Source organism: Egretta garzetta, unplaced genomic scaffold (genome assembly GCF_000687185.1).
Source record: "Egretta garzetta isolate BGI_Z169 unplaced genomic scaffold, ASM68718v1 scaffold321, whole genome shotgun sequence".
Classification (NCBI taxonomy): Eukaryota; Metazoa; Chordata; class Aves; order Pelecaniformes; family Ardeidae; genus Egretta; species Egretta garzetta.
This window is the reverse complement of record NW_009258756.1, coordinates 722831-723233: the sequence shown is the minus strand read 5'-3', so window position 1 is coordinate 723233 and position 403 is coordinate 722831.

Genomic DNA, 403 nt, shown 5'->3' with positions numbered 1-403 from the left:
GCAGGGGGTGCAGAGCAATGTGGACAGACGGACATGGACAAGGGGTTGTTGTCTCTCCACGCCCATGGGGCACCCAGCAGCCCCCTCCCAAGCGCCTCCTGTTCCGTCCAGAGATTTGACCCTGCAACACTTTTGGGAGGTGGGGAATGGTCACCTGGTCCTGTGGAGGGGAGCGAGAGGGCTGCCCTCATCCCACACCCCTGATGCAGGGCCAGGAAGCCCTGCTAGGCTGCATTAGGGAGGAGATCTGGCAACACAGACTTCAGTGTGCACTGAACACCCCTGAGCCCCCCACCTCCCTCCTGGCCTCAGAAGCAGCACAGATGCCTCTGCCAAACCTCCACTGCTTTGTCAAGCGGTGGCCGTGGCCCCCCCTGCGCGAGCCACATCTGCGGCCGGAGCC